Raw genomic sequence first — 7,357 nt, forward strand, 5'->3', positions numbered from 1 at the left:
CAGGGAAGGCTCTCTGAGCCGCAGGCCTGCCACCCCTCCCTCACTGAGACCCCCTCCTCCCCTCAGGCAGCCCCTGGGGGCCTGTGAGAGCCTCAGAGCAGCGGGTGAGCCAGGCTGACCAAAAGCCTGAACGGTTGATGGGAACGCAGCCCATAGCGGCCGGGACCTGGTGCTGCCCCTACGCAGGGCCATGCCTGCTGACACATGAGACTTAATCTGGACCCAGGGTCTCCTAACATAACAGCCAAAATATCCAGAATACGACAGAAAATTACCTGTTGTACCAGGAACCAAGAAATTCACAGCTGAACGAGACACAGCAGTTGACTGAGGCCAGCATCGAGATGAATCTGGTGTTGGGATTATCCGGTGAGGGTTTAAAGCAACCGCTGCAACAGTGCTTCAACAAGCAAGTCACAGATGCACGGAGAGACAGAAACAGCCGCGGCAAAGAACTAGAAGTGATGAAAAAAGCCAAACACATTACAGAACTAAAACGTGTACAACAAATTAAAAGCCCACTGGGGGCTCAGTAGCAGAGTGGAGATGAAGGAGGATAGAATCCGAGAACTTGAGGACTGAGCAATGAAGTCTCCAAGCTGAATGGCAGAGACTTTAAAAACATGAGGGGACCTGTGGGACAATCGTCATTTGTATCACTGAGTCCTAGAAGGTGAAGGGAAGGAGAGTGGTAGTATTTGAAGAAATGACCCAAACTCTCCAAATTCAGCAACAGACGTGAACCTGTAGATTCAAGAAGCTGAGTGAGCCCCAAACGGGAGAAACAGCAACAACAAAAACCCACGCAAAACTTAATCATCATTAACCTCATGACAGCTAAAGACAAAGACAAAATCTTGAAAGTAGCCAGAAAGAAGTGGTGGATTATGTATACTGAAGGACGACAGTGGATTTCTCATATTAAACCATGGCGGCCAGAAGGAAGTGACACATTTTTCAAGGCTGAAAGAAAAGAAATATCAACCTTGAATTCTCTGTTCAGTGAAAATACCTTCAGGAATAAAGGGAAAATAAAGACAGTCTCAGGTGAAGGAACTAAAAGAATTAGTTTTTAGCAGGCTTCTTCTTAACAATTTGGGTAAAGGAAGTTCTTAGAACAGAAAAGAAATGATGAAAGAAAGAAACTTGGAGAATCAGGGAAGAAAAAGGAACAATGGAAAGAACAATAGACTCTGCTTTTCTTCACAGGTATTATAAATCAGATATGATTTGATGACTGGAACAAAAATTACACCACCATCCGATACTCAAGACAATGATATTTCAAAGTGAGGAAGGTGAAGGGACCTCAATGGAGGTGACGTTTCCACATATCAGTCCAAGTGGTGAAATGCTGATACCAGCAGAAAATGACAAATCACACACACACATATATATATGTAGCAATAGGTTACATTAAATTAGTGATTTAACAATCACCACAGAAATTGTACAAAAAGATATACTTAATAGCACTAAATACATCAAAATGAAATTTTAAACAATAACCAAAGGAAGGCAAGGAAACAGAAACAGGGAAACAAAAACAAGGCAAAAACAAACAAAACAATAATATAGCAGAATGTAGCCCTAGCTTATCAATAATTACCTTCAATGTAAATGTTTGAACTACACCAATCAAAAAACAGAGATTGCAGAATGAAAAAACAAAAACAAAAAGCCTGGCCCAATTACATGCTGTTTACAAGACATTTCAAATTCAGTGACATAGGTGAGTTGAAATTACAAGGATGTAAAAATACGTATCATGCCAACATTAATTTAAAAAATACAGAAACCACTGTACCAATATCTGATAAAGTGTACTTTAAAGCAAAGAATACTACTAGAGACAAGGAGGGACATTATACGGTCATAAAAGGATCAGTCCACCAGAAAGACATGAGGACCCTAAATGGACACTCGTCAGACAGCAGAGGCTCAATACACGAAGCCAAAGCTGGTTGAGCTGAAAGGAAACAGACAAATCCACAGTATAGGTGTGGACTCAACACGCCCTTCTCAGCATCTGATAGAACCACTATAGACAGAAAATCTGGAAGGATATGGAAAGCCTGCACAATACAAACAATCACAGGATCTAACTGACAAATCCTGAACCCCACTCAACAGCAAGATACACATTTTTTCGAGAACCCGTGGAGCATTCACCAAATAGACCATAATTGGAGCCATAAAGTGGAGGGGGGGGGATCCTGGGAAAGGGCGTGGGTCCTCTCTGGGGAGGCTTCAGGGTTTCACAGACCATGTCAGGTTGCCTAGAACCTGGACAGTTGGTTAGGACAATAAAGCAGACATTGGTTGAGCGCTTACTGTTTGCCAAGTGCAGGGCGAGCACTTGCCAGTTAGCTTGGTTTATGGGGCCAAGCTCCTCTCTGCTGAAGAGCCCAGGAATCCGCCCAGCGCAAACCAGAGTGGGTCTGGGTGGGAGCGTGCTTTCTGCTGACTGGGCCAGGATGTGAGCCCCAGACAGATCCCCCCGAGAGGCATGGGTTGAGTCTGCCAACAGCCTCGGCCGGAAGCTATGGAAGCTGGCTTATGGTTACCTTTTTCAAGATGCAGCAACAGCTCCCAAATGGGGCGGAGACAAGTCAGGTGAGCTTAGCTGCTGCCAATGAACAGCTGCAGATAGCTGCCGGCAGTGGAGTATGCCCTTTTACAGAGAATGAAGCTCAGGGTGGGAAAAGTGTAGTGACTTGACCACAGGCTGTGAGAACCCAGCAGGCAATTCCAGAGCCTGTGTCCTCCCTATGGCCCTGAGAAGCCAACCCTGCACACTCTCCCCCAGTGAGCAATCTCCGTGAACTGGTTCCCTCCTTCTGCACTTTGCCTTCCATTTGGACAGGAGGATTCTAGCTGAAGTGATACCCGCAGTCTCCCAGGATTTGTGCTGAATCTGGTGGTGGCTGAGTATATCGTGGGCAGCATCTCCCCCTGGTGGCAGCATCGCTTACTACAGCAGGCAAAACTGCAAAGACCAGCGCGGTGTCTGTTAGCTGTTAAACCTACAAATGGAGAGCGTGTGGAATGGAAAATAGATTGTCTTAATATGAGGAGCGTGGATGCTGCAGCCGGGTTGTCTGGCTTCAAATTTTGGCTCTTCTGCCTGTTCATTCTGTGACTTTGACAAACTACTTGACCAGACCAGCTTTCTCTGTCAGATGGGAAGAATAATAGTGCCTACATGACACGGTCGTCCTGAGAATTAAATGAGTGAATCCATGTAAACAGTCTAGAACAGCAATTCTTTAGGGAACTGGCACTTAATCATAGCTATAGTTATCTTAAAAAATATTATTAGAGTCTTTTATCCTTGATAGGCCGATTGATGGTATTTGTGGATTAAAGTTGAGACCCACTGTACAAAAAGTGAGGCATTATCCACTGTAGCAGTGACCCCCTACAATAAGGGTGGGAAAGCTTTTCCAAGTAAGGGCAGATGTGCTGCACTGGCTTAAGAAAGAACGCCAGGCTGAGCCTCAAACTGCTGGGGTTGAGAAGGTTTCTGTCCCGGAGTGACTAACGTGGTGGTCTGGTGGTCTCCCTGTCTCAGCACGGGTAGGAGCTGACCCAGCAAAGCTCCTGCAGGAAGGAGAGGGCCATCTTTCCCTCCTGCCCCACCTACCGGCCTTTCTGCCCTCCACCCACGTCCCAGCCATCCTTGCCATCTGAGCACAGGTATAAAGAAGTACCAGGAATGAAAACAAAAGAAACCTCCTTTACGAGGTGTTGAAAATGTTCTAAAATTGATGGTGTTGACAGTGAATTGTGGTGAAGGTACGAGAAACCATTGGATCTTACACTTCAGATGGGTGAAGTGTGTAGTGTGTGCATTGTATCTCAATAAAGCTGTTATAAGAGTAAAAGCAGAAAGAAGCTAGAAGACTAAAGACAAACGTGAGAGCCCTGGGAGAAGTGGAGAGCAATCCAAGCATCCCGGCGTGGAGAGAGCCAGGGAACCGGGCCCGAGAGCACAGGAGCCGCTGCGGCCCTGCCACGCCACCCGAGGCAGCTGCCTCCAAGGCCTGGACTTGCTAACCAAGTGCAGATGTGCTTTCTCTGACCAACACTCTCCAGCTGGGAAATCCGAAGCGCCTCCAGAGGACGAACCTGTAACTGCAGGGCCAGCCTCCTCCTTTGTGACACGGGAGCCCTCGGGCGGCCTGTGCATCGAAGTGAACCGGGGGCGGGGGGTGGGGGGTGGGGAGGGGGAACACCTGGGTGGGGGAAGGGAAGCTGAGAGACAGGAGGGGAAGATTAAGAAATCCAACCTCAGCAGGTAGGACCTCCTGGGGGCACACAGGTGGGCACCACTGTTTCAAGCCAGGTCTGATGTGGTTTTGGCCAGCCTTTTGTCATTGGGAAACTGGGGGCGGCAGAACTCCATGACGGTGAAGAGGAGACTGGTGAGAATCTAGCAGAGGCTCCGGCTTGACCAGAAGGTGGGTGGGCTCGGGCCTGGGCTGCAGGTTTTGCTGCAGGAGGAGACCTGTGGCCGGGAGAGAGCCTTCAACCTTGCACGTACCTCAGCGGCCAGAGGGAGAGGTCTGAACAAGGAGAAGCTGGAGGTGGCCCGGATTTATCGGGGCCAAGGAGGGCGGCAGTGATTTCCGAAAGAGAGAACTTCCGCCCAGGTCCAGGGAGGGGCAGGGCACTGGGGCATGCAGGCCGTGAAGACCCCGCAGAAGGCCGCGGGGAGCTCAGAGCCCAGCTACGAGCACCTCTTCACTCTCTTCCCTCTTCCCTCCCAAGGCCCCTCCTGAGGGCCCAGCAACGAATCCTGGGGGAAGGTGAACAACTCTGAGTTAGGTTGGAAACTTGAATTCTTACGAGGCCCTGCACGTCCTCAACACCAGTTGGATCTTTCCACAAGCAAGAGTGACATTTTATGTATAAACGTGACCAGAGTAGTCACTGGGTCCGCCTGAAGTTTCAGGTGCCTGCTGCCCCTGAGCTGACATGAAGGGAAAGGAAAGACAAAAGTCAGGCTGCTGTGCTACAACCCCATGTGCCCTGCCTGCTCCACGTCTGCTTGGCCTTGGCGGGCAGGTGACAGGCAAGAAGACGTGTCTATCCCAGCAGGTGTGCTGCACACACAGGGCCCGGGACCTGGCAGTCCTGGGAGGCAGAGGAGCAGGGTGACGGAGGGGAAGACTTTCCTTGTCTGTAAGGTGGAAATACCAAGAAAATCGCCTCTCTGGATGGTGGAGAGGGGCCAACGAAATAAGTGTAGTGAAGGCACAGTTGCTGATCTCATTGCTTTTTTTTTTTTTTTTTTCTGCGTTGGGTCTTCATTGCTGCGCACGGGTTTTCTCTAGTTGCCGCGAGCGGGGGCTACTCCTCGTTGCGGAGCGCAGGCTGCTCATTGCGGTAGTCTCTCTTGTTGCAAAGCACAGGCTCTAGGCATGCGGGCTTCAGTAGTTGTGGTACACAGCTCAGTAGTTGTGGCTCGCGGGCTTAGTTGCTCCACGGCGGGATGTGGGATCTTCCCGGACCAGGGCATGAACCCGTGTCCCCTGCATTGGCAGGCAAATTCTTAACCACTGTGCCACCAGGGAAGTCCCCCCAATCGCATTTAAGGACAAAGAGAAAGCAAAGCAAGGAAGTGCATTGAAAGTGTTTTAACTTTAAACAGGAATGGCTTAAAGAGGAATGGCAGCTCTGGTTGGCAGAGCGCTGCAGCGTCTCAGAGGCGTGCGCTGTTGAATCTCCCCGTTTTCCACTGCTCTGCACGTGGGTGCGGTCGGGCTGCTCAGTCCCCACAGTGTGATCACGGGCCTCAGGCTCCATTTCTTCAAATGGTTGCAGTGAAGATGGAACGAGGTTTTGTACAAGAAGAACCAGTACAGAGCCTGGAACTTAGCGATCACCATCATCGCCACCATTACCGACACCACCAGCATCTTCGTCATCTTCATCGTCCCCTCGTCATCTTCATCGTCACCATCCCCATCAACGTCAGTGTCATCGTTGCCATCTCTCCTGTTACAAGACGTCAGGTGTGACAAGTGCCCAAACCTGCTTCCTAAGAGTTGGAGCATGGGGGTCACACCGGGAGTTCTCGGCTCCCTCCTCTACCAGGCCCAGTTGAGTGGAAAGGCAGAGACAACCAGCGTGAGATATCTGAGGGGTACTGACTCGCTGTGTGAGTGTGGCTCCAGGGCGTCTGCTCGCCCCCTTGGTAAGGAAGCAGAATTACAAGATCTCCTGGCATATAATCAAACATGAACATGTGTTTGCGTTTTATATATGCTTAGTCTCTTAGATGGGCCTATTATCCATCCAGTTATCCAAAGGAAAGCAGGAAAACGTATGTGGAAAATGGACATAGTTGCATATAAAAGTGAAGGTTGGAAAAAAAATGGGGAAAGATTTGAACAGAAACTTTACCAAGAAGAGATACAAATGGCAAATCAGCACAAGAAAATCATCTCAACGTCATTAGTCACTAGGAACGTGCAAATTAAAACCACAATGAGATATGATTGCATCTCTCTTAGAGTGGTCAAATTTAAAAAATGCCGAGGAGACCAAGTGAGGGCATGGGAGGACCTCCTACCCATTGCTGGTACGAACGTAAAAGGCATGCAACCACTTAGGAAACATTTCTTATACACTTAAAACATTCACTTACCATATAACCCACCAATCCTACTCTTAGGCATTTACCCAATGGAAGGGAAAGCTTACGTACGCACAAAAACTTATACATGAATGTTTAGAGCAGCTTTATTCGTAATTGCCAAAACCTAGAAACAACCCAACGTCCTTAGACTGGTAACAAGGGGGTAACAAGCTGTGTCACACCCACGTGAAGGAATGTATTCAGCAAAAAAGGAACAGTTGTCGGTACACTCAGCAACTTGAATGAATCTCAGAAAAGCTATGGCGAGTGAAAGAAGCCAGACTCAAGGCTACTCACTGTATGACCGTGACCTTCTGGGAAAGGCAGAACTACAGGAGGGAGAACACGCCAGGTTAGGGGTGGGGAACAGGGTGACGAGGGAGGTTTGGGAGGTGGGTGGAACTGTTCCGTATCTCGTGGCGGTGGTTACGTGACTCTACACGCTTGGGAAAACTCACAGAACTGTACGTCAACAAGAGAGAGATTTCACTGTATTTAAATGAAAATAAATACAGGATATTAGGCCTCATTTCTGGACAGAGGCCCATGAGTTTTCTGAGCAATATTAGTCTTTAAACTTTATTAGCATTTACTCTGTGCCAGGCATTATCTCCTCCAGTCTTCAAAACACCCCACTGAGATGGATTTTCAGAGGCAAGCCCCACTGCAGGGCTGAGGACCTGAAGGCGGCTCAGAGTAGTGGCCAGCAGA

The sequence above is a fragment of the Balaenoptera physalus genome, assembly GCF_965194825.1.
Source record: "Balaenoptera physalus genome assembly, chromosome: 8".
NCBI lineage: Eukaryota > Metazoa > Chordata > Mammalia > Artiodactyla > Balaenopteridae > Balaenoptera > Balaenoptera physalus.